Below are 9,221 nucleotides of genomic sequence, written 5' to 3'. Positions count from 1 at the left end.
CGTTTTCAATATTTAAGATAAACCATTAATTTTACTTAATTTTGTGTGTAAAGCAAGAAATTTCATTTGTGTCAACTGAATGTATTACAATCATCAATTGATATCATTTTTCTCTGAATAATTAAAGTTTACCAAAGTAAATTAAACCAAAATTGCCAATATAATTTCTTACTGAAAATACAAAAGAAAGGCTTATTACAATCAAGTTCTGATACTGTACTTTTCTGCATTGCATTAAAAGGTGCAAGGTACGTTTTACACTGCTCACTGCCTCTCAACTCTGTTATGAATGTTTTTATTACAAAAACTAACGTGTTGTATTATTACTAAAGAGGAGTAAATAACACTAGAGCTGTTTAACGGAACTCGTTAATATGCAAAAGAAATACCGTATATATTTGAAGTACTTTTTCAGGAGTTAAAAAGGGTCAGATCAAAAATACTCAAATATCACACATTAGCAAATCAATTGGTAATATTATAATATGTTTGGATTATGAGTGTTAAAAATCAATTCTGGGGCCTATATACTTAAGAAAAAACATCTTACGTGCATATGCTTACTATTGTTTCTTCATTTTTGAAATGTCCTGACATTTGATTAAATATTTATTTAGTGTTCCTCGTACGTCTTTTAATCACTTTACACGAATTATCTAGTGCATAACACTTCACTTTAAGCAGCATTCACTGACTTTTGTGCTTTTTTAACTTTCTGCAAATTATTCTTACTCTTCTACGGTAGAGGGGCAGCAGTAGCTCAGTGGTAGACCTGTGGTGTTTGGGGTCCCGGGTTCAAACCCTGCTCCCTCCATGTGAACTTTGTGGTGGACAAACACCGCGTGCGTGGGTTTTCTCGGGGTTCTCCCGTTTCCTCTCACTTTCTTCTTTCCACGATTTCATTCATTTCTCATCATCACCGTCTCCTTTAGCCTAACCGGCATAAGCGTGGGACGTAAAACTCACAAATTTCATTTCATTTCATTTTCTTCTACGGTAGAATAGCGAAGTAATGAATCACCACAAAATATAAATTTCAACGTTATAGAGACATGAATAGACAAAGTTCGCTTCGAGGTGAATATTCCCTCTCGAAAATTTTTATTTTCACAAATGCACAGTATCTGTCGAGTACTTACAGAAATAACAGTGAAGAATTGGTGTTGTACTTAATACTATAGTACAACTGTTTTCCGTAGCACTAAGTTACACGTTGTTTACGGTATACTGTTCCTGATGCTAACTAAGGAAAATGCAAAATGCTTTCCATGAGCGTAGCAGCAGTATCGACAGCTAATCGTTCCAAACTATCCCTGGAAGTGGCCAGAACAACGTCACCACTAGGTGAATTGAAAAGCTTACTATACTCACGAGATGAAAGCAAATATTTCTCCGTATCTAAGAATAAGCACTATTTTAGAAATATTACAAATTACATATTTCAGAACAATTAGGGCTTAAGTAACTGAACAGGTTGCTATAAGTGGGGGATAATGTCTAAGATTTTTTTTCTAGAAATTATAGACCTCGTAGATCAAAATACTGAAGTGTTTTGGTTCCAGAGATTGGTAGTATCTTGTTTGAACAAGCATTTCTATTATGTCAACTGGGTAGTAAGCTTTACAGAAACGCTTGTGTATACCTTGCCTTACGTACTTAAACTATTGTGTCAAATGATTATCTATTACCTGTTAAAATATACTTAATCTTTAATAAGGCTGAAAGAATGATAATGTACTTTCCATTTTATGAATGATTACTCTACTAAAACCAAGAAACTTGATAAAGCTTATATCGTACTACAACTGAACTTCACAGAAACCAAGCGAATGCACCTAGTGCAACATCTTTTTACAATTGGAAAATAATACCACAATATTAATACAACAATCTTATTTCTACAGGGCGATTATTACACATCCTTAGTCATGTTTTCAAAGAATACCTTTCAACTCTGATCGCAGGGTATGTGCCTCTTGCCTCACAACACGTTTTAGCCACAACGAACTTCTATATCTAATAATTAATAATATTGCATGGATCCCCACATCACAACAGACGCACGTGTCAGCTCAACGCGTGCTATTATTTATAATCAACATAGCAGACAGCAATCCAACACGGAAGGAGCACCGAGGAACACCGAAAGCAGACGGACCTCAAGAAAGGACCCGAGGAAGACAAACAAAAGGAGGACCACCGAGGGATCCAGCATCAGTCGACCAACTGATCGCCTAACCTTTACCTTCCTATGTCTCTGTGGACTAGAAGCACCTCTTCCTTACCCTATGCCGCACTGGGCTAGGGATTCATCTTGAACTTATAATGCAAGCCTAACCAACAACCTGCTAAAATGTTCTGGAAACTGCCATGAGTGGAAGGAGCACCCGGCTAAACATTTATTATTCCTTCACTTGGTCATTGAGGAAGAGTCATTGAATTAACGACACTTGTACTTATTATATTGTATTTTGTAATAAAACTTGGTGAAGGGGAAAAGACACCCGGTCTATCATTTAACTCTACCAAACATTACAATATATATGTTTCAAATCATAGATTACAATTTTCAGATATATGTTACTTAAGACATGTCCGCTCAATGGGTGTTTGATCTGGAGACACAAATAAGTAAATATTATAACTGGGTACATAGTATTCATCACGGAAACCATAAATAAATAAATCTATTTTTTTTAGTAAATATGCATACTTCTCTGATAAGTAATTTCTCAAGTATATTGCGTTACCTGGTAATAGGTAACAATGTCTTATTTTATTTTAGATCACTCTGGGTTTGTGCCTGGGTGGTTTCAGCTGGTATTGCTGTTTTTGTTTCTTTGTTATTGTGGAATGATTACTACTACAGTTCAGTTTCTTACGAGACAGAAACCGACTACATCCACTGGAATTCTACTTTTCCAGCCGTTTCATTTTGCTCGTTGGATGGTAAAGACTGGACGAAGATGTAAGTAGAAAGATTATTTCCAAATATTATTTAAAAGAATTAGATAAATGTAGTTTATTACATCTTCACGATAACATGACTGAATCGTTTGATTTGAATTTGAGTTTAGTCTCCCGTTCAGCAACAAAACTATAAAGACGTGGATCTGCAGCCTAACGTTGGATCCGAAGAAATGAGCTCCCTCCGGGAATCGAACCCAGGTATGCCCAGCCAAAGACGCGTGCGCTAACCAATTAACCACAAGGGAGGTCACTGAACATTTTGAAATAAATTTATGAAGGTTGTTAGCACTTGGTTTGAGAAGCAGTTGTATAATTTGAATGAAAATTCATGTCGCAAGTGAGCAAGAAGCTTAGAATTGTACGCTGGAAAAATAACATATTAAGTCTCTCAAGTTAAGTGGATGATACTTGGTATATAAATTCCTCATAAACATAAAAGAGTTAGAAGTAAGAGATCAAAATATGCAGATTATACCAAATTAGTAAATCGCTAAAAGTCTTCATAAGTTTTGAACACGATATTTTGTGATACCGACGGAAATTCAACACCAAAATTTAGAAATGTACGTCATGGACCAAAAAAAAGCATATACAAGTGCCGAACGTTTGCCATAATTCGCAAAAAAATTGGAACATGCACATTTGATGTAGTTAAAACATTATATTAAAGAAAGGCATATTATGAAACTTGGAAAGCAAAAATATTATGAAGGATATACATGTAGAAGGCAGTGGAAAACGTAGTAACTAAGTTATAATAATGAAAGTCGAATTTGGAAATTACGCCAAGCTCCAAAAACAAACAAATTGTCAAAATTAGGTGAACCACAAGAACATATATTGCCAACATTATTTTCAATCTTTACAGAGTCTCAAATACATATTTCCCAATATTCGGGCAAAATACAATGTGACAAAAATGGTTATTTTTAAAAATTATGACAATGTACACGACAGTTTCAAACATTTGAACATTTCGCACCGGAATAAACGTAATTTATAGCAAAACTCGAATCAAATTATTGCACAAAATCTAGATGGCATATATCTTGGTGTAGACTACCTCATTACACCAAGGAACGTGGTTAATGAAGTATACTCTATATTAAATCTACATTCAATATTTAGACGCAGAGCACCGAAGTTTTAAATGGAATTAAACGTTATTTCGGAAATTTTCAACCGAATCAATTATACACATCGATTTCAGTTCCAAAATGAAAACAAACGTTTGGGGCACCAAATTTAGTGAAGTCAGAGCTGACGAGAAAACACCATATATCAAATTTGGATGAACACAATATTCAAATGTGTGCTACCGTCAAATCTGAAAGTAAGTAACACAAATTAGGAAACTGATACATAGGGACATCTAATGTGAATACTGTCAAAATGGAAATGTTCCAGAGCTTATAATGAGAAATCATTGAAATCCACAACATGTGTAAAACTAGGAATCAAATCTTGTGTAATAGTAATATATTCAACATTCAGATAGAAGTGTCCGAAATTTTAAACAGAATGTTATATCGGAAACTTTTATCTGAACAAATGATTTACCTTTTTTTACAATTCCAAAATGCAAACAAACATGTCGATGGGTATTTGGAAAAAGGTGATATGTCCATGCTTTAATTTTTGCAGAACACAAAATTCAAGTCATCTCATAAATCAGAGGTTCATGCAAACTTTGTTTTTATTAATGGAATATTTACGGGAGGTTCTTTTGCTTTTATGCAATGTGTTACAAATGCAAAAACGTTTATCCATATCAGTCGAAACCTGATTTTCGAAGAAAAATGGACATATCGCTTTTGTCCAAATAACTAATCGATTTGTGGACAACCTTCACCTACCAACACCATTCTTTCATATCTTTACTTATAGGCCTATGGCCTCGGATTTTTGATATGTGCAAATGTGTGTGTGTATGTATGTATGTATGTGTGTGCGTGTGTGTGTGTGTGTGTTGGGTCATAAAATTGGGTGCATTGAGATTAGAGATCTAAATACACAACGTTGGGGTTTAAGAAGCACTCATTTCATTCATACAGTGAGAAACTTTACATACGTTTGTTTTGTATTATTTAAAAAATATCTAAATTGTATTCTTATATTCTTTAATGTCTTCTTCTACCCATACCATTTCACCTAATTCTGAGTTGCACACCTTTAGAATTCTGACATGCTTGATATGGAGCAATTCACATTTCACCAGAATTATATTAGGACATGTCAAATTGCGATATTATAAAAAATTAATTATAACTCATATATTTTTTTTTTCATTTCTTCAGGCCCTTAGAAGACGTAATTTCGAATTGTATACAAGATGGAGAAATAAAACCGTGTTCTACATATTTCAGCCACTTACCTTCTGATATGCCGTACTGTTATACTTTTAATTCTCTGCAAACAAAGCAAGTAATTTATAATACCATTTTAATAGTTTCTTATTCTTGTTACGTGTGCGTTTATTCTTTTAGATATGTATACTCTTCTTAAATCTTAAGAAAAGTTAAATGTCTTTTTCTTGTTGATTATTTTAATGTAGAATTCGTTGTCCAGTTTCACACTAGAAGCACCAAGCGGCTTCCAGATATATATATTGAACGTTCTCAGTTACTTTTGTCGATTAGTCACTCGTACTCCACAACTTATATTTACTTGATATTCAACATATTTACAAGAAGTTTGAATAAGAAATAATCTGAGTGGAGGGAGTTTCAGCATGATATATACCTAGAAGCACCAAGCGGTTTTTAGACCGCATAATGTTAAGTAATGGGAAAATGAATGAAATTACTGTTGGTTATCGTGTTAATTTGCGAGTGGCAGAAAAGAGATTTTTATAAAATATTAACACATTGACTGCCACTGTGTTACTGAAAATATACCTCTTCTGGGCCAATACGATTTTCTTCTTTCAGACCAAATATAAAGTAATTATATATACATAACATTTCAAAACAATGAACCGTAAGCTCATTGTTGACTTTTTTGTATGTGGATGCATCATATAGTTTTTCTTGAACTGTGTATACATTTTAATATACAAGGCCTAGAATGAAGATATTCCTTGTGTATGGAATAGCATACACGCGGCGCAGAAGCAAGACGCCATCTGTATGAAATAGCATACACATGGCAGTCAATGTGTTAAGTATATTTTACATAAGGGACATTAAGTAACAGTAGTATCAATTATATAGCTTAACTTGATTTTTTTTTACATTTCTTTAAACCACAAGTGATTTTCGAAAACTCAGTTTTATATCTTGTTCCCTCTTTACCTAATTTGTATCATCAGCACACTCAAATTTTGTTTTCAGATTGTTTGATCACTCGTATATCATGCTTTAGAAAGGCACTTTATTCCTCTAACCAAGTAATTTTATACATTTTACACGCTTTGCTGAAATATGCGCTCAGTGCTTGAGAATACTTAGTTCTGTCTATAGGAAAATTATTGTGAGTGTTTGGTTATAATAAGAGTTCTGCTGAAATGAAACCATTAGAATTTCTTCTCACACTTCAGGATCTAGAATAACAGATATCTGGATATGAAGATTGGGACCAATTATCAGTTGTAAAAAGCGAAAGTTTCAATCAAGATAGTTTCTTACATGGTGATGACAGCAATAAAAGTTGGGAAGATGATATGCCGAATAATATTATATCTCCTACAACTACAAACAATTTTGTAACCGCAGATGGGCCAAAATTGATAAAGTTGAGTAACACACAGGACACTAAGTGGAGTATCAACAAGTACAACATCTTACGCGAAAAGCCTGATCATTCGTCGTACGCAGTTCTACATGTACACTCATGTCCAAAATTATTGTCGTGCTGTCTATGAGTACTTTGTTGTAGGAATATAATTACATAGCTAAATCGACCAGTGTTTCTTATAATTTTGGTATGTGTATAATCGGAAAAGATATGTATGTGGTAAATTTGATGTCAATGGAGCAGTAAATAAGAACAATAAAACGAAAATAAAACTTTCCTTCCATTTAGCAACATTTTGACTTATTCATTACAATTTTTGTATTTATAATCCTTTTCCTATGAAATTTACCACAAATATACATTTTCCGATTATACATATAGTATCTGTATTAAACGTACCCTGCAAAATCATTATCAAATTATATTCTTACAAGAAGACAGTTATAGGTATGGATATGAATCTACATAATGATTACATAAGTGCGTTTCGTCTGTTTGTGGATGATAGAATTCTGCGACTCATACGTTTACTGTTGACGTTTACTGTGATTCATATCTACGAAGCTAACATTCAACTGGACTTTGAATGCAAGTAGTATTCCAATAAGATACTTGTAGAGCAAACAACATGGAACATTATTTTACAAACTAATAACGAGCAGGTACAGATTTTCTGGGATAGTAAAATTTATATGATTTGATTAAAAACCTTGTTGATTTGAGAGACTAAAGAAAGGTAAATTTACTCTGGCTTCTGATATATTGCACATTCATCGGCAATTATAGCAAAAACTACAAGCCTCAGAAAATTTTACTGGTTGCGAGCTACTATTTCCAACGAAAGTTCGTTGTAAATTTATTCAACATATGCCGAACCAGCCCAATAAAATTGGGTTGAAATTTTGGAGATTGGTAGACACGAAATATGTGCTTGTGAAAGCATCAAATTGTTAAGAATGTTCCATTTCACTTGGAAAATCAACCACAAATATGGACCTGTAACGTATAAAACAAACTAGCTGAATATTTTTATATATTAAATTTGTATACTTATACTGTAGAACATATATTTTGTATTTATTGTAATAAATTATAATAAAATCATTGAAAGTGTCACCGTATACAGGGCGAATGAAGACAATTTTCTAGTGATTTACATTTCAAGTGAAAATTTTCTAGTGGGTTCTATATTACGTATGGTATTTAATGTATGTGGTTAGCTCTATTACATATACATTTGAGTGAGCTTGGGAGGGCAAGCAACAACCTGCCCCCAACTTCTGGCGCCTATGATCGTGTACTATTGTATTGAATACTTTTCAACCTTTGTTAAATACAATGATATACGTTTAACAAAAAAATGTAACGCCATGATTACTGATAACTGGAAATGTTCATGAACGGTTTAAAAAACCGTTTAGTGTTTTTCGGAGCTGAAAATTTCCTGGTGCTTAAAGTTATCAAAGTACTTGAGTATTCTCCAAACATTAACTGTAATTTCTTTAGGAATAGTCTTTGACATTTTCTTGTAGAATTGAAGTGAGGATTGTGATATTCTAACTATCTTACTCCATAGCCTATTTAACCCGGACGTTGAATGCTACGTTCACAAAAGCTCTCTATTGACGTCTATCCTTAGCCAACTGGATCCACATTCTACTTGCTATTCCTGTTTCTGCGAGACAAATCTTAATATTGTCCTGCCATCTGCGACTAGGTCTCCCTAATGGTCGTTTTCCGATTAGTCCTCTAGTTAAGACGTTGAAAGCGTTTCTACTTTCTTCCATCCTAGATACACGACCTGCCCACCTAAGACTCCTACACGTGATGACCCTAACAATGTTTGAAAATCGTATAAATTATGTATTTCCTCGTTTTGAAGTTTCCGCCATTCCCCATTCTCGTTATTCTTGGGTCCGAATATTCGTTTAAGTATCTTCTTCTCAAATACTTTTAGTCTAAGTTCTTCCCTCAGGGTAAGCGATTATGTTTCGCAACCATACAGAACAAGAGGCATGATTATCGTTTTATATATTTTAACTTTCAAATTCTCCGACAATATTCGCGCAGACAATAGATTTTGAACTGAATAATAAGATGAATTCCCTGCCTTTAGTCGACATTTAATTTCTTCGTGAATATGGTTTCCGTATGTTAATATTGATCCTAGATATTTGAAAATACCCACTGATGATGCGCTTCCAGGTATTTAGTTCTCTCTGCGTTTGCTACTAAATTTATGTGCCTGTAAGCTATGATAAGACCTCTGCAATTCATTCTAGTGCTTGCCTATCATCTCCTATTAAATTTACACCATCAGCATATGCCGAAACCTGGTGAACTCTGCCCAATTCTAGGCTCTGGTTGTTATCTTTGATTTTCCTTATAGCGTATTCCAGGACAAAGTTGAATAATGATGACGACAATGCATCTCCTTATTTCATTCCATTCTCGACGTGAAAGCTCGTAGAAAAAATATTTCTACACACACTTTACTCTGGGATTCATTTAAAGAT

The sequence above is a fragment of the Thermobia domestica genome, chromosome 12 (genome assembly GCF_964235325.1).
Source record: "Thermobia domestica chromosome 12, izTheDome1.hap1.1, whole genome shotgun sequence".
Lineage (NCBI taxonomy): Eukaryota > Metazoa > Arthropoda > Insecta > Zygentoma > Lepismatidae > Thermobia > Thermobia domestica.
Note: the sequence above shows the minus strand (reverse complement) of the source record.